At 43.2% G+C, this 21,711-nt stretch overlaps 1 long non-coding RNA gene across 3 annotated transcripts in view; it reads right to left on the minus strand.

The window, feature by feature from the left end:
* Positions 1 to 21,711, minus strand: part of LOC112439296 (uncharacterized) — a 549,643-nt gene that overhangs the window by 458,068 nt on the left and 69,864 nt on the right. For all 3 annotated transcript variants that reach the window (XR_010111391.1, XR_004670438.3, XR_010111390.1), the window contains exon 4: positions 1,666 to 1,778. This is a non-coding gene — a long non-coding RNA (uncharacterized LOC112439296). The remainder of the gene's footprint in view (positions 1 to 1,665; positions 1,779 to 21,711) is intronic.

Below are 21,711 nucleotides of genomic sequence, written 5' to 3' on the forward strand. Positions count from 1 at the left end.
GAACCGAATAATTCCCCCTGCCAAATAAAACCCAAACGATCCTCATTCAAATCCTTGCAACTTGTAAACGTTTTCTTATATGGCAAAAAAGGGAGGAGTTTGCAGATATAGTTAATTAAGGACCTTGAGGTGGAGAGATTATCCTGAATTATCCAAATGGGCTCTAAATGCAATCACACGTATTAGTTTAAAAAGGAGTTAGTGAGAGATTTACCATGGAGAAGACAATGTGAAGATGAAACAGAGAAAGAGAGATTTGAAGATGCTACAACTGCTGGTCTTGAAAGTGGACAAGGAAGCCATGAACCAAAGAATACAATGAATGCAGCTCTAGGAACTGGAAAAGGAAAGGATGAATTCTTCTCTAGGGGCTTCAGAGGGAGTACAGCCCTGCCAATGCCTTGATTGGGTGCCATAAGAGTTAGTTTGAATCCACTGCCTCCATAAGGAAGGAAGCCAAAATTATTACTTGTGAGAGAATACATTTTTTTGAGCCTCTAAGTTTGTTGCAATTTGTTACAGTTGCCATAGAAAACTAATAAAGAACTAAAACGGTCAATAACCTGTGAGGACAAAACAATGAAGAAGAAAGGCATATACTACAATGGAAAGGAAGTTAAATCAGGAATTAAACACCCCAGGCATTCTCAAGTCCAGACATTGCCACTTATAATTACGATAATTATGTGACCTTGAACAAGACACAATATCAGAGGCTCCTTCTCTTACCTGTAAAATGGGATGATAATACCTGACTCACTTCATTCCCTTGGTTGTTTTGAATTTAAATAGAAAAAAATAGAATTATTAATGTCTTATAAATTTAAAAGTGTAAATAAAATCTATAATGGTTATTTTTTAATAGATAGACCATCCAAAACTTTATCACTCAATTATTAAGTACTATAAATATAGGTTACCTAGACTTTTTATTTTAAAAATATAGAACAATCAAACCCACAGAATTCATTTGGTAGAACATGGAGCTTGAGAATTTAGCTAATAGAAACCTGAGTTTTGTAGAAAGGACTGATTGATTTTCTTCATTCAAAGCCAAGAATTTCAACCACCTAGGCAAGCCCATCCACTCATTCTAAGCTAAATGTGCTTAGCTACAAAAGACTAGACATAATATGTCACATCTAACAGGCATGATAAAATGAGACTTAAAGAAAAATAAGTTACTTTGAGAAATTAAACCAAATCAAATGACACCATCACTGTTCAAAACATTTGCAGAATGCTTCTTTGAGAATTCTTTTTCAAAACCAATTTCATCAGCCACACAAACAAACAACAATTCACCAGCAATTCAAACTCAGCCTTTGATTTGGCTCCAAACTGGTATCTCCCAGCATAATTTCCCACCTTATTCACAAGACTTGGCTCTCAAAGTGTTTAGGGTCTTTTCAAAAATGAAATCTATACTCAAAGAAACAAGACTTCCTTATATCAAAATTGTTCTTAAAAATAATAATAATTAAGGGGGTTCCAAACAAGAGTGTTCCAAACAATAGCACATCACTCCAGTGAGTTTCTAGTTCCCTGAGGGACTAACCGTGGGGAGATGTGCTCATTGCCCTGTACAGACAAGCAGAAGACTCTGGCAGGAAGGACTTGGGTGCCAGAGACTGACTTGGGTTAAAATCCAGCTCCATCACTCACCTGCTAGGTGACCTTGGGCAAATAATTTACCTTCTCTATACTTCTGTTTCCTCCTCCACAAAATAAAGATATTATCTCAGGTGACCATATTATGTATTGTCCAATCCAGTGCACTGTGGAAAGAAAAAAGGTGTCTTTTACTAAGACAGTCATGTACCACATAATGACATTTCGATTAACTATGGAGTGCACATACAATGGTGATCCCATAAGATTATAATGAAGCTAAAAAAATTCCAATCACCTAGTGACACAGCAGCCTTTGTGACGTTGTAGTGAAACACATTACTCACATGTTCGTGGTGATACATCTGTAAGTAAACCTACTACCCTTAATTTTTATTGTTATTTTAGAGTATACTCCTTCTACTTATTTAAAAAAAAAAAAAAAGTCAACTGTAAAGCTGCCTCAGGCAGGTCCTTCAAATGGCATTCCAGAAGAAGGCATTGCAATCCTAGGAGATGATAGCTCCATGTGTCTTACTGCCCCTGGAGACCTCCCCGTGGGTAAGAGGTAGAGGTGAAAGACAGTGATATTGATGATTCTGACTCTACAGGCCTAGACAAATGTGCATCATTGTGTCTTACTTTAAAACAAAATTTTAAAAGGATAAAAACATTTTTAATTTAAAAATAGAAAAAAGCTTATAGAATGAGGATATAAAGAAAATATTTTTGTACAGATGTACAATATGTTTGTGTTTTAAGTATTATTACAAAAAAGTCCAAAAGTTGAAAAAATTAAAGAGTTTATAAAGTTAAAAAGTTGCAATAAATTAAGATTAGTTTATTATGGAAGAAAGAAAAATATTTTTTATAGACTTAGTGTAGCCTAAGTGTACAATAGCCATAAAGTCTCTAGTAGTGCACAGTAGTGTCCTAGGCCTTCAAATTCACTCACCACTCACTCACTGACTCACCCAGGGCAACTTCCAGCCCTGCAAGCTCCATTCATGGTACATGCTCCAGTACAATCACATGATGTACAGGTTTATAGACTAGGAGCAATAGGCTATACCATCTAGCCTAGGTGTGGTGTAGTAGGCTACACCACGTAGGTTTGTGTAAGTACACTCTATGATGTTCGCACAACAATGAAATCGCCTAATGAGGATGCATTTCTCAGAAGGTATCCCCATCATTACCTGACACATGACTACACTTGCATCAGGACAGTAAGCATAGGCTGGGATTGGCACACGAAAACCAGGATGCCTGGTGATCCTAACACCCCACTTTCTTAAGGGTGTTTGTGAAGATTAAGTAACATAATGGGTTCACAGGGTGTGATTAAGAGGTAACCCTATATAATTTATACCAGGCTAAAAAGCAAAAAGTCGTAGCCCTTTCCGATGATACCTGTCTACTCCATTGGGCCTTGCTTTCAAAATCCTTTTGTTTACAAATATATGCAGGACTGGCAGCTTGCCACATCTGGTATGATAAACGGGTGTGCATTTACACAGACACAGCCCTCCCTCTCACCTGGTGGCACTACCACAGAGGGGCAGCTTTCCCTTTGAACCCAGCCAGGAAGGTGGCAGCACAAGGCCCATTTATCATTTGCCCTGCATCCAAGGCACTGGCCACACAGTGAGGTTTTCAGATGTGTGACAGGCTCAGCATAGACACGTTGCTCTCAAGGAGTGGAACCTTCTCAAGAGAAGTAAATGAAGCCCAAGTACATCCATATATCCGACAGCGGACAGGTGCCCACGCTTCCACATTTCACCTTGGCAGGAAGCAACAGCATTACAATAATATAAGCTCCTATTTACTTTACTGTGAGCTAAGTACTTCACTAGGCTCTCTGTGTTTTTCTGACACCAAATACATCGTTCCAACACAAATTCTCATATTCTCTGACACCAGTAAGGTGTCCAAAAATTCAATTTAATTCTGACACTATTCCAAGTTAGTAGACCCCATAGGTTAAGGACTCTGTCCTACAAAACTGGGCCCACTGCAGATGCTGGCTGGAAATGGGGTCCCCAGACTACCTTCACTTTGGCCCAGCAGACAACAAGTTCAGGGGTTCCCAGAATCACTCTTTAGGTTTGATAACTTGCTAGAACAACTCACAGAACTCAGGACGGTGCCATGTTTACTGTTACAGTGTATTATAAAGGATACGAATGAACAGCCAGATAGTGAGGTCTTGGAGTGTTCCAGATGCAGGTGCTTTTGTTCCCATGGAGTTGGGATGAGCTACCCTGCCAGCACATGGACGTGTTCACTAACTTGGAAGCACCCTCAAACCTCAAAATCCTCTCCACTTCAAAAACCTGCTTGGCACACATCTTCCCCACCTAAGTCAAGGGCTACATTCTCCTACTTCGTGCAGCCCGGAAATCACTAAGTCTTTCTTTCATCTCTCTTTTATATTACCAATTCATCAGTGATCCCAATGGCTCTACTTTTTAGATATAGAGAGCTGGTGATGAGGCATGGTGGCTCATTGCTGTAATCCCAGAAGTTTGGGAGGCCAAGACAAGAAGATGGCTTCAGCTCAGGAATTTCAGACCAGCCTGGACAACACAGCAAAACCTCCTCTCTATTAAAAAAAAAAAAAAAAAGATAGCCAGGCATGGCGGTGCATGCCTGTGGTCCCAAGTATTTGGGAGGTTGAGGTGAGAGGATCGCTTGCACCCTGGAGATAGAGGCTGCAGTGAGCTATGATCATGCCACGACTCTCCAGCCTGGGTGACAGAGTGAGACCCTGTCTCAAAAAAAACACAACAGTATTGAAGATATAGAGAGGCAATTACTCCCCACTCCCTACCACTGCCAGGGTGGTCCATTCCTCATCGTCTCCCAACTGAATCTTTGCAATAGCCCCCTAGCTGACCTCCCTGCATCTACCCATTGTCTCCATCATTCTGTTCACAGCACCTCAGCCAGAGCGATCTAGTGAAAGCATGGGCGAAAACTCCCCCTCGGTGGCCCCTGTCTCACTTGGGGTGAAACCATGGGCGAAAACTCCCCCTCGGTGGCCCCTGTCTCATTTGGGGTGAAAGCACGGGCGAAAACTCCCCCTCGGTGGCCCCTGTCTCACTTGGGGTGAAAGCACGGGCGAAAACTCCCCCTCGGTGGCCCCTGTCTCACTTAGGGTGAAAGCACGGGCGAAAACTCCCCCTCGGTGGCCCCTGTCTCACTTGGGGTGAAAGCACGGGCGAAAACTCCCCCTCGGTGGCCCCTGTCTCACTTAGGGTGAAAGCACGGGCGAAAACTCCCCCTCGGTGGCCCCTGTCTCACTTGGGGTGAAAGCACGGGCGAAAACTCCCCCTCGGTGGCCCCTGTCTCACTTGGGGTGAAAGCATGGGCGAAAACTCCCCCTCGGTGGCCCCGGTCACACTTGGGGTGAAAGCATGGGCGAAAACTCCCCCTCGGTGGCCCCTGTCTCACTTGGGGTGAAAGCATGGGCGAAAACTCCCCCTCGGTGGCCCCTGTCTCACTTGGGGTGAAAGCATGGGCGAAAACTCCCCCTCGGTGGCCCCTGTCTCACTTGGGGTGAAAGCATGGGCGAAAACTCCCCCTCGGTGGCCCCTGTCTCACTTGGGGTGAAAGCATGGGCGAAAACTCCCCCTCGGTGGCCCCTGTCTCACTTGGGGTGAAAGCATGGGCGAAAACTCCCCCTCGGTGGCCCCTGTCTCACTTGGGGTGAAAGCATGGGTGAAAACTCCCCCTCGGTAGCCCCGGTCACACTTGGGGTGAAAGCCGATGGCCTCATGATTCCCTTCTGCCCATCTCATCTCATCCCACACCCCCACTCATCCCTCCGCATAACACCACCCTCCCTGAGCTTCCTAAAACACACCAGGCCACACTTGCCTTGAGGCCCCTGCATCCTCCGTTCCTCTGCTTGGAAGACTCTTCCCCAGATATTCCTGTGGCTTCCTCCCCACCTCCTTTAGTTCTCTGACCTCCCATTAAAAATAACAACACTTTCTACCCTGTCCCCACGCCATCCCAGCACTCCCTAACCCCCCTTCTCTGGCTTATTCTGCTCGTTAGACTTACTGCCATCTAGCATATATTCTTATTTGTTTATTGTTTAATGTAAAGTTCAAAGAAATAAGAATTGTTTGAGTCTCTGCTTTATCCTTTGTGACCAGATCAGTGTCTGTCTTGTAGAGGCACTTAATAAATATTTGTTGGGAAAAAAAAAAAAAGGAAGAAAGGAGGGAAGGAAAGGGAAGAAGGAAGTGGAAGGAGGGGTAAGAAAGAGATCTTATCAAGGAAATGTTGTAACCAACCATGTATCTGGGAGAGAGGAAAGGGATACTCCAGCTTGAATCCAAACTTTGACCATGTCTGGTATGTCTGGCCAACTGCTGCCAGATGTTGAGGTAGGACAGCCAGAAGTCCAAGGGAATGAGGGTGAGAAACCTCCTGGGAAGAGGACATTCCAACAGGAATCAGGCATATGGTTGGACCCAGCCTCAGAGTCTAGTGGTCAGAGTGGCAGGTTGTGCCCAAATGAAGCAGGCTGTCTCTCACTCTGACGTGTCCCAAGTTTAGCCCCGTGGACTCACAGCTTAGCACCCTGGAGAGGGAGAAAACTGAAATATCTGATTCACTCTTTGGAGCATAAGCATTATGAGACTGGACCCCACGTGGGTGCCAAGCTCAGTGTAAAAAGATATCATGCTAGATTTTGTGTTTGTGCAGCTTTCTCCACACTTCGCAAAAGCATGGCTGACACCCAGTTTGGCAACTGAGGAAGCACTCAGACCTGGCTGCAGAGGAAGAGAGAGAGATGACGGCAGAAATGGCAACTGGGCCCATCAGGGAACTCAGTCTTTTATGGACATATTAGTAAACACAGCAGAAGATAAAAGAAAGAGAAAGGCCAGGCGCGGTGGCTCACACCTGTACTCCCAGTACTTTGGGAGGCCAAGGCGGGCAGATCACAAGGTCAGGAGATGGAGACCATCCTGGCTAACACAGTGAAACCCCGTCTGTACTAAAAATACAAAAAATTAGCCAGGTGTGGTAGCGCGTGCCTGTAGTCCCAGCTACTTGGGAGGCTGAGGCAGGAGAATGCCTTGAACCCAGGAGGCAGAGTTTGCAGTGAGCCAAGATCGCACCACTGCACTCCAGCCTGGGCTAAAGAGTGAGACTCCATTTCAAAAAAAAAAGAATGAAAGAGAAAATTCTATGACACCCCAGCCACTGAAGTGATAGATTATTTGTTCATGAGCTCATGAAAATTCCCTGCCAAGACAGCAAAATGTGTGGGGTGATTTTTAAGGAATAGGGGCAGTATCAGCAAGAAGAGACCAACGCCAGCAGGAATGACACTTAGGATTCCATTGGAACCCACCAGCTGATGGCTAAGATAAAATCCAATCCTAGATTTGATTTCACAAGAGCAACTTTTGGTGCATTCTCTTTTTATTTATATAAAATTTAAGAGCCCAGAGAAAGGTGATTAATTAAATTGTTGGTTTTTGCAAAGTCCGGCTCTCCAGAAACATGCCTTATTATATGCAGGTGATTGGTTTATATGTAGAGATAGCCTCTAAGCATGGGATTTGAAGGGCCAATTACAATATGACCGCAAGCTGACTTCTTTAGTTAATTCCTAGTGTTTCTATGAAAGTCTTCATTCAGGTAAATCTACCCATTTTAAGATTGTAACCCCTAATAATGAATAACAAAAATGCTGCTCTAGACGAAGCAATAGAACAATGAGAGGTTCATTTGTATCTCTCCAGACATCCAAAAGTGAACAGCAGACTGAAAAATTCTGCCTGTGGTGACATATCAATTAGGGACATAAAGAGCTGCTTATTTAATACAATCAATTAGGAGTCTCAACATCAAAAGGGCATCAAAAGAAAATAAATAAGTCACCTAGGGAAATACATGGGCACTGTGGATGTAAACTCTGTTTATGTTTTTTCAGGTTTAATTTTATCTTGACTTAGCAGCAACCATCATTAAGCAAACATTTTTAAGTTCAATTGCCTCTTGAGTGAAGCCAGCTACCATCATTAGGCAAACATTAGGTTTGGGACATGTGTCAATACAAAAATGATTTGCTGTATTGATTGCCACACTGATGTAGAACAAATTCTGGGCCAGCTTGAGTATATCAGAGTCAGCTGGTTTTATCCTCAACTCACCACTTCCCCAACTCAACTCCAAAGCTCCTGCAGATCAGAGAAAATTTTCCATTCCCACTGGTTTCTCTCCTTCTCCCCAACGCCTGTTATGACAGAAATGGGGGGAGCTTGCTTCCCTTTTCTTTTTTCCCTTAAGATTCAGTCAAAAGAGAGGGACTCCAACTCCAACTGGTTCAGTGATCTTTCCTTAGGGGACACATTTAACAAATCAAGCTCTCTTTGAGCTAGGTCATGTGTTGACCAATATAAAATTATAATTGTTTCTTGGACTATTTCTAGCTCAAACACGCTCAGTATCTGAACTGTAATCATATGTTGCCTTTTCGCTACTCTTCTAAAATTATCCTAGCACTACTCTGTATGAGAAAATTCATGCACAGAAGCTGACATCTGCTTTGTGTTTTCCATTCCAGTCCCAAGTCACAGATTCACAATGAGGACTTCAGCAATCTCCTGTACACTTACTTTAACATCCATGCTAATGCTTATGGCAAGCAATGGATAGAGTGGATCTTATTCAGGGCAGACTTTCTTAGTTATGGGTGTGAATCCCAAGGAAAACTCTCCAAAACTGCTGGCTGATATTCATGCGGCAGGAAGACCAGATCCAAGATATTAGGTTGTGAAAGTCAAGCCCCAGCCTCTTATGGGAAATTTTTATTAACGTTTTAAGGATCTTTTGCAAATTGAAGATGGCCATAAATTTATTTTAACACTTGTTCCTTCAAGAGAGGAGATTTATTTTTTCAGCCCTTGAAGAAAGAGGACTGGCCTCTTTGACCAGTAAATAAGGCAGAAGTGATGATATGCCAGCCCTGGGCCTGGGCTTTTAGAAGACCGGCAGCTTCTATCTTGGTCTCTTGGAAGCCAACACCCAAGTAAGAACTGCAAAAACTCCAAGACTGTCCTGCTGCAAGAAGCCCAAGCCATGTGAGAAGACTCTGGGGATGTGACACCATGTAGAAAAGAAAGAGACCAAGAAGCATCAGGGTGTCTGACATGTAAAGGAAGACCCATCTTGAAAGCGAATCCTCCAGCCTCAGCTGCCCTCATGAATGCTAAGTGAACCAACACACACCACTCAACTGAGCCTTTCCCAAATTCCTAGTGCCAACAAAATTGTCAGCAATATAGACAGGCTGTTTAAAACTATTGAGTTTGGGAATCATCTGTTATGAAGCTCTAGATGATTGGAGTATGATTGACCATGATTGACCTATGGGAGTTTCTTTTCTTGCATATGACAAGTTCGATCCCACATCAGGGCCTTTCCATGTGCTTTTCCCTGGGATGCTCTTCTCCTAGGTGTTTGCCTGCCTAGATCCTTCTAATCATTCAGGTTGAGGATCAAACCCCTCTAGCTTGGAAAGGCCTTCTCTGACCACCCTATGTAAAGTGGGTGCATGTGAACACATGCCCTTAAGCCACCCTTTGGAAATTTCATTACTTGTTCATATGTTTACTAGTTGATAATGAAAGGAAATGCAGCTTTGCCTTCTCTATGTGTGGCCTTATTTAAATCACCCAGAACACTGTATGGCACCCACAAGATATTCAGGAAATATTTGTTGGCCAAATTCATAGATAAATAATATATTTATCAAACACAAGGGAAAAAAGGAGATATAAGCATAAGTTGCCAGAATATTTGAGGAAACAAAATAGAACTCTGTCTTAGTCTGTTTGTGTTGCTATAAAGGAATATATGAGGCTGGGTAATGTGGAGAAAAAAAGGTTTATTTGGCTCATGATTCTGATGGCTGGAAAGTTCAAGATTGGGCGTCTGCATCTGGTGAGGGCCTCAGGCTGCCTCCACTCATGGCAGAAAGGGAAGGGGAGCTGGTGTGTGCAGAGATCACATGGGCAGAGGGACAGCAAAAGAGAAAGGAGGCACAAGGCTCTTTTTAACAACCTGGTTTTCAGGGAACCAAAAGAACAAGAACTCACTACCATGAGGACAGCTCCTAGCCATCCATGAGGGATCCGCCCCCATGACCAAACCCCTCCCACCAAGCCCCACCTCCAACGCTGGGGATCAAATTTCATCATGAGCGTTGGGAGGAAGAACATTCAAACTATAGCCATCTCCGAGAGGAAAAAGTTATAAATTGTGATAAGATTATGTTGTAATAAAGCAAATAAAAGCTTTTATCCCTCATTTACCTGGTTCTTGAGGTTCTTAAGTTTCCAAACTAAGAATCTAAAGGAATGTTTTAAAATTTTCCTTCCTGATTCTCCAGAGTAAAGACCTCAGACATTAAAATATCATTTACAACAGACATTACTCTATTATACAGCAACGCTTCTCGCTTAAATGCAACCCATTTTTCTCACCTCAAGACTCAAATTTAAAAGGTATACTAAGGTGCTAATTTGTTAAGCTAAAACCCCGAAATCAAAGCTATTACCACAGTGCCACCTTGTGGCTAATGCTGATTCTGCACTTTTTTATTTTTTACTTTTTTTGAGACAGGGTCTCACTGTCATCCAGGCTGGAGTGCAGTGCCTCAATCACAGCTCATTGCATCCTTGAACTCCGGGTTCAAGCAATCCTCTCACCTCAGCCTCCTGAGTAGCTGGAACTACAGGCACATACACCACACCTGGATAATTTTCTTTTCTGTTTTTGTTTCCTTCTTTTTTTTTTTTTTTTTTTGAGACAGAGTTTCGCTCTTGTTACCCAGGCTGGAGTGCAAGCAATCTCGGCTCACCGCAACCTCCACCTCCCAAGTTCAAGTTATTCTCCTGCCTCAGCCTCCCGAGTAGCTGGGATTACAGGCATGCACCACCATGCCTGTCTGATTTTTTTTTTTTTTTTTTTTTTTTTTAGTAGAGACGAGGTTTCTCCATGTTGGTCAGGCTGGTCTTGAACTCCCAGCCTCAGATGATATGCCCGCCTTGGCCTCCCAAAGTGCTGGGATTACAGGCATGAGCCACCACACCCGGCCTTGTTTTCTTTTTTTATAGATCAGGGTCTCAAACTCCTGGCCTCAAGCAATCCTCTTGGCTCTGCCTCCCAATGTGCTTGGATTATAGGCGTGAGCCACTGCACCGAGCAACATATTTTTCTTTTAAAACCAGTTGGGAATGAATATAACTTTATATAACACCAGGTTATACAAAGTGTTTGGTGCACATGATCTTATGTGAGATGTAGTGATTCTGAGGTCAGTAGTGTCATCCCTATGTTATGGAGATTAGGAGAGAGAAAAGGACTGTGACAAATACTTACTGATACCCAATGTGTGCTGTGTTATGCAAGGGCTTTTGAATAGCTTCTGTCTCTTAATACTTGAAATTATACTGGGATTTTGATACTATCCTCCTTTTTGTACATAAGCACATTTGTGCATGATAATGTTACGTGTCTTGTCATACATCTAGTAAATGAAGATTGGCCCCAGTAATACTGACCTCTGGAGCTGTTTTCAATCTATGGTATAGCATTGCCTCTCCAACAAAGTTAAACTTCTTCACCAAGTTTGACAAGCCTGTCAATTTGAGACAAAACTCAAACCCCAGACTTCTGGCTCTAATGTTCATTCATTCAACAAACACTCACTGAGCTCTGATATGGTTTGGATCTATGTTCCCACCAAATCTCATCTCAAACTGTAATCCCTATTGTTGAAGGTGGGGCCTGGTGGGAGGTAACTGGGTGGTGATGGTGAATTTCACATGAATGGTTTAGCACCACTCCCTCGGAACTGCCCTCATGTTAGTGAGTTCTCACAAGATCTGTTTATTTAAAAGTGTGTGCCACCTCCCCACTCTTTTGCTCCTTCTCCAGCCATGTGATGTGGCTGCTCCCCCTTTGCCTTCCACTATGATTGTGAGTTTCCAGAGGCCTCCCCGGAAGCCAAGCAGATGCCAGCATCGTGCTTCGTGTACAGCCTGAAGAACCACGAACCAATTAAATCTCTTTTCTTTATAAGTTACCCAGTCTCTGGCATTTCTTTATAGCAATGCAAGAATGGACTGATACAAGCTCCTACTGCATGCAGAGACTGTGCTGGATACCAAGGATATGCCAGCAAACTGTCTATCATCATGTTCTTTCTATAGCCTTAGAAAACCAAGTATCACCCATTTCTTTCAAAGCTTGGCCTACATATCAAAATCCAGTAAGCTCTAGGAAATTCTGGATGATGTGTTCATTCATTCACTTATTCATTCAATAGTCATGAAAAACCTGGAAAAAAGCCTACTGTGGGCAAAAGCAGGTGGTTCCTGGCATCATGGAAATTATATCCTGGTCGAGGAGAAAGACATTAATCAAGTAATCACAATAAAATGCAAAATTCCCATACGGTCAACACAATACAACTCTCCTAATTAAATGGTCTTACGTACCACACAAAAGCATGTGATTGGGAGAGTTGACCAGTTCAGGAGGTCAGCTCACACTCCCCTGAAGAAGTGATGACGGGCCAATAGGACAAGTAGGAGTTACGAAGGAAAAGGGGGAAGGAAAGAATTCCAGGCAGAGGGTTCTGAGGTGCAAAGGCCCTGAGACACTTGTGAGAGATGATATGTGTATGATCCTAAAACTAAAATCCTTTCCCGGGGCTTCTGCCTTACATTAGAAAATGGAAATACATTCTCAGCACTTCAGCTGCTGCTCCAATGTGCTCAGAATCTTTAGGAACCTAAAATGTTGGAACAACTCCTAAATGCCCACCTTGTGACCATGAACTATTAAAAAGAGCCTCAAATATGTGTGGTAGTTTTACTTCCTAAAGTACTTTTCCATTCACCTTATTTTGACTCTCTCCTGCAAGCCACGTGGGCTAGGTGAATTATATGCTTATTCTCGCACGCCAGAAAGAGGCACCCCAGAAAGGCTGGGTGACTTGTCCACATTAGTGCATTAGTATGTGGCCCAAGCAAACCTTCATTCCATCCCAATCTAATTATCTGTCCACCAGTCTTCCTCACAATGTAATTTAGCCCCCAGTTACTGCTAACTTACCGTACTGCTATGGGCAACTAACCATTTGGTACCTAAGTTAAAAATAAATCTAATGTTTGTATTATTCATACTCTTGGCCTTCTGTGCAACAATTTTGTTGTATGATTTTATCAGCAGGAAATCCTTTGGTTAATACTTTGGCCTTAAAAATAGATAAACGTCTTCTTTTTTCTTGGCTATCATATCAACACTCAACTGGGGGACTTAATCAACAACTGATCAATTCAAACTAGTTTAATTAATTTTTTCCACTGAATTGCTCTACTCTAACGACTTTTTATCAAAGTGATCAGTTATGTGAGAATTGGGAAGACAGAACAGGATAATTCAATTAATTTTAAATTTCATGAGAGGGTGGGATTGGGGTGAGTTGAGTAAAAACTGTCATTTACTATTTTCTGTAGATAAAATTTAAACTAGAGAAAATTGCGTTCTCCAAAACAGTTGCCAGAAAGAAAAGCAAACCCTGTCTTTCATTCATGTATGCATGCATGCAATCATGAATTCATTCAATCAGTCAGTTAACATTAATTTTGGATCTACTAAGCACCAGATCTGTGCCAAGTGGAATGCTATGGAAATGATTCAGAGGAGTATATAGTACAAACCTGTGCCAATTACCAATGTATTGCCTTTCAGCTAGCTATAGATCCATCTTTCATTGCCTGCTCTGTGAAAAGTTCTTTGAAGATGACATCATGCTATACTTTGTCAGTAGAGAATGCTGGAGAGACACTGCAGGAAGAAGGGGAGTCTCTCTTCTGGTGCTCTTCTGTTGGCTTCTGGCTTCTACCAAGAGCTGCTGCCAGCAACATGTTAGGAGAGAACATTGGCGCTCATCCTCATGGAGTTTCAGCAACATCCCCAGGGATGGGTTTCCAGTGAGTCTTGCAGGCCCCCTAGCAATCTGCTCCCAGCCTCAGTCCACCTGCACTTATGAGGGGTATCTCCTGCTTGCTGGTCTCTTCCTCCATTTTCTACTCACCCCTGCTCAGAGGACTACTTCCTGCTTGTAACTGCATACCAGCTCTGGTCAGGGTAACCCAGAGAACCACCCCACACAGTGGACTGTAGCCACACCTTCAGCAAGTTCTGAATCCCAGCTTTGAGGGATGGACTCTTTCCAAGTGGATCGTCCTTTAGGATTCTTCTTCAGTCCTAGGATACTCTGCAGCATTCTCTTTACACCATTATAGATCATCTCTGATCTAGTTAATAATCAGAGATTTAGCAGTGTTTCTTAACTGAGGTGCATTTCACAGACGAGAGGACTTTGGTAATGACTGGAGACACTGTTGGTCGTCACCACTGGAGTAGGGGTAGGAGGTGGGTTGCTACTGGCATCTAGTGGGTAGAGGCCAGAAATGCTGTTGAACATCCAAAAATGCACAGGACAGTGCCCAGAATACAGAATCCTTCAGCCCCACATGTTAGTGGGGCTGAGGTTAAGAAATTCTATGGCAAATGGTTCTCATTCGAGTTACTGTGTGGTTTCTTTCTCCTGATTTGACCCTGACTGATGAAGAGGGTGAGAAGGACATGAAGGCAGATAAATTATTCCCTGATAAGTTTTATCATGAGGTTTTTGTCTTAGCCATGCTGCCTTGTCTACACAACCCTGCTTTCATCAATTTGACCTGATGTTGCTGATCGAGTCAGGAAAAACATGAGTGCTGGAGATTGAGAGGAGAAGACCAGAGAGGTTTTTGTTTTATGGTTTTTGTTTTCCTTAGCTTGGCATGAATTTTCCTAATTGTTGAACAGGGAGCACATTTTTCATGTGCTCCAACATCTATTTTCAGCTGAAAACAGATGGTAGGAAGGGTGGGTAAGGACACCATGAGATTGCAGCTTATGTGCTCACTAACAAAGAGAATATAAACATGAAATACTAGAAAATAAATTCAAGAAATATCAAAGTAATTCAAAATCACCTTTTATTAGAATGAAGAAGGCCTGGCCAGGCGCACTGGCTCACGCCTGTAATCCCAGCACTTTGGGAGGCTGAGGTGGGCAGATCACCTGTGGTCAGGAGTTCGAGACCAGCCTGGCCAACACGGCGAAACACCCATCTCTACTAAAAATATCAAAAATTAGCCGGGCATAGTGGTGGGCACCTGTAATCCCAGCTACTCAGGAGGCTGAGACAGGAGAATTGCTTTAACCCGGGAGGCAGAGGTTGCCGTGAGCCAAGATTGCACCATTGTACTCCAGCCTGGGCAACAAGAGCACAACTCTGTCTCAAAGAGAAAAAAAAAAAAAAAAAAAGAAGAAGAAGGCCTTGAAAGACTGCTAACCCAATTGTACCCAAAGTAGGAGGAAAATCTATGTCATCTGGAGATTTTTTAAAAAGATACAGCTTCTGGGGCTCTAGCCCATGATTATCAAATATTATTTATAGAGGCAATAGAGTTCAGCTCCATTATTTTATCCAGGGCCACTGCTAGCCCATAAGGCGCCTTTGTGAAAATTGGAAAAAGCACTCCTCGCTCTGGGCCAGGAACACGACATGGCAGGTGGAGAATTTGGGTTTTAGTTTTCTCCTACCTCCCTCAGCCAAATTTCCTTGTGCAGTGCACAGCCTGCACAACTATACATGGGAGCCCTGCTGTGCAGAATGAGGAAATTGAGTCCCACAGCACTGAGTTTCTTTCTTTTTATAATTTGCTCTCTGGCCCATTCATTCACAAATTCATTTACTCAACCATCATTTATTGAAGACTTGATATATGCAAGATCTGTTACTGTAAGATGAATAAAACACTGCCCCTTCCCCTCAGGGAATACAAAGTCTAGGTGGAAAATAACTTTAACTAAATGTTTTTGCTTCTTAACTAAATGTTTTTGCTTCATCGTTTCATCTGATCTTCCAACAATGTGGAGAAGTAGGAAGTATAAATATTATCCTTATTATACAAGTGAAGAAACAGAGTCTGAGACATGTCCGAAGTCACACATCTGGCCAGTCCCAAATTGGAACCAGAAGACAGGGCTCTCCAATCCCTGTGCAGTACCTGTTCCTCTACAGAACATCACCCTCTGTAAGAAGCCACAGTTTGGTGCCACTGGACCCCAGCCTCACATATACCCTATACTCCAATGTGGGCTGTCAACAGTGATTTTCTTACCTATTTTCACATAATTGAGTTATTCCTGATTAGTGATACCTATGAGCTGAGCACCAGTAAATACTGATATCATCTCAGTGCCAATGACTGCATTTGAGAATGAATAAGAAATTGCAGAGAAGGGTGAAAAGACATCAAAGTAGCATATGTTTATACTTTTCACAAAACATGTACCCAGCGTTAATCTCTTCACACTTAAATTTTTTTTTCTTCATAGCTCTAATCACTAGATGACGCTAATGCTTAACCATGGATTTGTTTCTCCCACTAAAATGTCAGCTCTTTGAAGGTTGGGATTTGTCTGTCATGTTCAATTTCTGACTCCCAGTATAAGAACAATGTCTGGCTCAGTAAACACTCACCAAATAAATGAATGAACAAATTAGTGAATTTTATAGAGCTCATGGAAGTCAGCCAACCAAACCTTTTTTCTGCCTCTAACAGAACAGCCAAAAGCAATGTGGCTTTATAAATTTCAACAAAAAGCTCATTAAAAAATCCTTTGTTTTATAATGCAAACCTTATTTGTCAGAAAACTTGAGTATTCACTTCCTAAACCTGTAGTTTTATAGTCAAGACTTTTTTTTTGGCTATATTGTCAGTAAAAATATTTTTTTTTATTGCAGCACTAGCCAGTTTATGGTTTGTTTCCTTTTGTGCTGACAAGTCACCCTAAAAAAATCTGTCACATAATTTTGTGCCACTCTGGTGGTCTAGAATAAATTGTCCAAATGTGGACAGTATGACCACCATTCTAGTGATGCATCACAGAGTCACAAAATATTAGGGACAGGAGAAATCTTCTTAAATATGAAAGGAACTGCAGACCAAATTGGTTAAGGGAATCATTGAATATCACTTAGCAAGTTGGTGTCAGGACTGGGACTGAACTCCAGTTCTCACTGATGTTGGTAAGACTCCAGCTCTTTTTGAGGTGTTCACAAACAATCACAGCATTATGCATCTGTGGCACAAAGCTGTGAAAATGCACTCTCTGGGAACGATGAAGAAGGAAAAAGATGTCTCTAATTTACCTGCCCTAACTTCTACCTCTAGACTCACCACCCAATTCTGGGATGAATGGGCATGACTTGAAGCTAAGTATATCAGGTAGATTTTGTTGCATAACAAACTACCCCTGAACTTAACGGATGAAAACAATAACCATTTATTTAGTGCATGGTTCTAAGAATTGGCAACTTGGGCTGGGCTCAGCTGGAAGATTCTTCTGGTCTCAATTCACTTATGCATCAGCTGTCAGCTACTGGTTTAGCTAGGAAGCTGTTTCTGGGGATTGGCTGGTGGTTTTAACTAGCATGATGGAAGAAGCTGGGTCATGTGTCTATTATCATCTGGAAAGCTAGCCAGTAAGATTGATCTCTGCATAGTTCCTTGAGCTTCAGTTTTCTTATCTGCAAAATGAATATATGTAATAAATTGTTGGAAGGATTAGTCATAAAATACAGAGCATGCCCGGCACAGCACTTAAAACAGTCACCATTGGCATCTTTACAAACCCTTTTAATAATTTCAACTGATCCCAGGTAACATGTTTAATATTTCTACTTTTCACTCACAGGCAAGCCCTCCTCTCTCAACAACGACTCTGTGGCTCTCTAACCCACTTCTTTTTCCCTTTCATTCTAAAAACAAGCCATGTTTGGTCACCAAATAGAAACCAAGCATCACACCCAATCTATTTCAAGTCTGATAGTATCCAACCCAGCAGTAGGCAAGAGTGGAGTGGAAGGGAAGTGGTAAACCGAGCATCACACCCAATCTATTGCAAATCTGGTAGTATCCAGTCCAGCCTTAGGCAAGAGTGGAGTGGAAGGGAATGCTGAGACCCATGGGGCCAGGTCTCAGTAATAGGCAGCCAGGGACTAGTTCTAGGAGTCACTGTGAGGCATCTTGGCCCAGGCTAGGAGGCACCTGGAAAGGAGTACACCAATATGAAAAAATAGATGCACTGACCTGGAAATAGCCATTCTCTGGAAGAGTGTCAGGCTGATTTGACTTCTTAATTTTGCCAGAAGCAACTTGCCAGCCTGCAGCAGTTTTCAAGGCCTTGCAGGCAGGTCTAAGCATTCTTTTGCTCACTGCTCCTAAAAGGACATCTGCCAATTTTCTCAATATTGCCAGTGTGGATATTCATTTATTGTAGCTCTAATTTATATTTTCTAGCCTTGAGTATGGGATGATTCTTCCTTGCAGGCCTGCACCAATCAGCTCCTTGAGCCCCTTCCCTAAGTAGCTGGGGCCAAAAACCACCCAGAGGAAGGCTCATCCTGAAGGACCTATCCTCATAAACACATCAAGGGCCCCCTGCCCAGCGAAGAGCAGCTTTTCACAAGAACTAAATGAAGGTGCTACATTTTTTTTTCAAAGTTAGAACATTCTTATTAACCAAAAGCACTCTCTATGTTTTATTTTCACTCAGTTGTGAATTTGTTCTTGCTAACTAAAAAATAAAATGAGGTACAATGGGTCATAAGAGGTAATATACCCTCCCCCTTCCCAGTCTAGCAACACCTAATTATTCCATTGGAATTGAAGTGATAGATTTTGCACTCGAGGTGATGAGACCACAAACACCCACCAGCATAAGCTAACATAAGGCATCAATGTCTCTGGAATTGCATGGCTATTTACAAGGGATAATTAAGTATTTTAACAAGCACATTGTGCTTTCCCTGTGCAAGTCATTGCTCTGAATGCTTTACAAGCACTAATTCTTGGAATCTTTGCAGTAGCTCTAAGAGACAAGTATCAGCCACATTTTGCAGATGAAGCAAACGAAGCAGAGAAAAACGGAGTTACTTGCCCAAGGTCACACAGTCAGTGGCAAAACAGGATTTGGTGCAGGCTGGCTGGCTCTAGTGTCTGTGTGCATAGCCACTACCCTATGCTGCAAACATCCTGACTAGAACTTTCCACCACACCTGGGAAAACATGACCACCACCAGGACTATAGTGGAATCCACAATCTCAAAACACCAAGCTTGAGAACTTCTGATGGCCACTCTGAGATATAGCACCACTTCCAAGTCAGTCAGCCCTGACCCTTGAGCCCAGACCAGCTCTCAGTTCTTGATCTTGGCTCAGTCAACTCACCTCACTAACCCTCAGCCCTGGCTGCTGTGAGGATTCAAAGAGATACCACTTTCGAAGCATTTAGAGCAGGGCCTGGCTCATCTTAAGAGTCTGATAAATATCAGTCACTGTTATCATGATCGTTTTGCAGATGAGAACATAGAGATGGAAAGAAGCAAATGACCCCCTCAAAGCAAAGCCACACTGCTTGTGCATAAGGGGTGTGACTGGAGACTCAGGACCACGCGTCTCAGCTGCCCTGAGCAAATTCAACTACAGCAGGTGTGGATTCGTTTTGCCACATCCCCTTCTCTGCCCTGCTAGCTTGGATATCCACTCATTTCAAGGGCGCATTGGGACTCCTGGCCCCAAGGGAACCCCAAAACCCATCATAAAGGAAAGGGGTTTGGAATTCCATCCTCGCCCCACAAAGGCCACTCCTGTAAAATCAGACAGGTTCCAATCACCTCTCATGCACCAGTGTGTTGAGTCGATGTTTATTTCAAGGCAGAGCCCCAGTTGCTCTGATGGTTGGAAACAGCAAATGTGACCCAACATGGGAGAGATGGCCACGAAGACAACCAAACAGCCAGCAATCAATATAATTAATCTGTCGGAAAGCCAGGCACCAAACTCAAGTGGGTTTGCTGCCCGTTTGAAGCATTTATCTTAAAGGCTGAGATGTGTGGAGTCTGCTGAGAGAACAAGTTTGCATTTCAAAGATGCCTTGAGGAGAAGTGGTACCCCAGCCTGCAAACAAGGCCTTTGAAGGTTTGTAATTCCTCAGCATCTAGCCAAACAATCACCCCATAAGGCAACTTAACTCTGTCAGAGGCTTAGCTACGTGGAGGTGGGGCATGTTTTCCCACCAGAGACCCTAGGAGTTTCTCTGCCCACATTTTTTATACAGGCATTTATTTATTTATTTATTTATTTATTTATTTATTTATTTATTTATGGATGGGACCAGTGAAGGCAAAAGTGCTTAAATTCCATGACCTGGGTTTCTCCAAGGGCCAAGTGGACATGTAAGAAATAATGATTAAAAGGAAAAAGGCTTCCTTCTTATTTATTTTTCTTTTTTGAAATGGAGTCTTGCTTTATCGCCCAGGCTGGAATGCAGGGGCACCATCTTGGCTCACTGCAACCTCTTCCTCCTGGGTTCAAGCGATTCTCTTGCCTCAGCCTCCTGAGTAGCTGGGACTACAGGTGCCTGCCACCCCACCTGGCTAATTTTTGTGTATTTAGTAGAGACAGGGTTTCACCATGTTGGCCAAGCTAGTCTCAAACTCCTGGCCTCAAGTAATTCACCTGCCTAGGCCTCTCAAAGTACTGGAATTACAGTACTTTGCCACCACACCCAGGCAAGCCTTTCTTTTTAAAATGTTAAAGAAGTCCAGGAAGCAGGGAGGTGATGAAGAAATAGCCCTTGGCTACACAGAGTCAGGGCACCTGCCTTTTCTTGTGCTCATCAGTGTCCCTCCCAGAAGAGGTGGTGGCACACAGTGCATAAGAACTTGGACTTCAAGGTAGGAAGTCTCCATCTATATGGAGCATAAGAATTACCTGGGAGGCTTAATAACAAGGTTCCCATCCCCAAGTGAGGCTACTTAGATTGAATCCTATGAAATGGTCCATACATGACAGTGTTTAAGTTCCTAAATGGCAATTTCATATGGTTCAACCTGATAATCTGGTAAATCTGAGATGGAGTTAGGAAATCTAGAGTTCTACAAAGTGCCCCATGTGATCCCGATGCAGGGAATTATTGAACCTTTTCTCTGGAGTCTGACATGTCTGGATCTAATTTCCTTGGCCATCTCTCCCCAGCTCTGCATGGCCAAGTTATCAAGCATAGCAGATATTCCAATGCTCCAACATCTGTGTGCTCCCCTACAAAGCCAGTGTGCCTACTCCATCTTTTTCTCTGCCTTGGCTATCTGCCTTGGGGGCTGCATGCTCCAAGTGGCAAGACTGCTTGCCGGAGGAAGGCCATCCAACCTGCTTCACACTCTGTGCGAGCAAGAAATACCTTTTTTCCGTGTTAAGCAAAAGACATTTCAAGGTGTATTTGTGACTTCCGCCTGGTCTAGCCCATTGTCACTAGTGCTATTCATCTCTGGAGCCTCAGGGTATGTATACACTCAGATCCCTCACCCCTCAGGTCTTATTGATCGCCTTTCCTTCCCTGCAGCACCTCCTCCCCACTACACTTTCATCTATTCCCCAAATAAAAACTTGCACTCTAGGAAAACTCAAGTGAAGCCAGCCTCCCTTAGCAGTTGGCAGGCGTAAGCTCAAGGCAGTGGGAGCCATAGGGAAACACACATAGACAAGACAGAACTCATCTGCTCACTTTATTGCCATTCACAAGGAGACCTGCGTGCCTTGGAACTCTGCCTGTGGAGGTTCCATGCATCACCCACCCTCTGCATTCAGGAGGATGAGAGCAAAGAGAGTTTGGTTTATTAGAATCGTCAACATGTTGGTGGGCCCCCCTACCCCACCCCACCTCAAAGATAACTTAGTGCCAGAAGATGAACATCCCATTCATGGAGGAAGGCTTTGCAAACAAAAGTTTTCCAAGTACTCAACATCTAAACAGGAGAACAGGAAAGTATCTTCCTGAGAAAAACCCACCACCCCACTTAGGAAAAGTCTCATGCTTCCGCCTCCCTTATTACAGCCACAGCCAGCTGACCCCTTATCTGGCAGACCCCTG

Source organism: Pan paniscus, chromosome 2, assembly GCF_029289425.2.
Source record: "Pan paniscus chromosome 2, NHGRI_mPanPan1-v2.0_pri, whole genome shotgun sequence".
Taxonomy (NCBI): Eukaryota; Metazoa; Chordata; class Mammalia; order Primates; family Hominidae; genus Pan; species Pan paniscus.